The following is a 643-nucleotide window of genomic DNA, read 5'->3' as shown; positions in this document are numbered from 1 at the left end:
TAAGGACTCAAACAAACTGGGTAAGTTCAGAGATAGGAACCTGTTGAAGTTTATTAGAGACCCACTACTTGATCTATTTTAAGTACTCTGTGGTAGGGGCTGCTTTGTAGCAGTGGTGTTGCACACCAGGAGTGTGGCTCTGGTGTCAATAAGGACAGAGACTCACTTCCAAACTGGAGAGGTTTCTCTGAGTAGATTAAGAGGAAAGACTGGGAAGATGCCCTGTAGTTCCTTTCCTGGAGCCCAGAGACACTAGAAGGGCTGCTTAGAAGGCTGAAGATGCCTGAAGCATATGTGACGATCTCTTTTCCAAAGCCCTGGCTCTTTGCAGTAATAGAAACTAGGAGATTTTTGGTTTCATATAGGGACCTTCATTTGCCAGAGTTGAAAATTAAGAATTTTAGTGGTTTTTATTGCAGGTGATTCATCTAAGGTGTGAACAAGCTGATTTGCCAAATTGACCACATCTAAAGTGCACATGATCTCCCATGCAATTGTGGTCCTTTTAACTAAAAGAGAAAGGTCTCAATTCAGCCAATTACTAAACATAGAATTAAAAGCTACCCAAGTAGAATCAATATCTAAAGGAAGACCAGAATTTTCTTTGAAAACAATCTGAAGAGTCATGAACAGGTTTATCAGA

Source organism: Pteropus medius, unplaced genomic scaffold, assembly GCF_902729225.1.
Source record: "Pteropus medius unplaced genomic scaffold, Ma_sr-lr_union100, whole genome shotgun sequence".
Taxonomy (NCBI): Eukaryota; Metazoa; Chordata; class Mammalia; order Chiroptera; family Pteropodidae; genus Pteropus; species Pteropus medius.
This window is presented reverse-complemented; position numbering follows the sequence as displayed.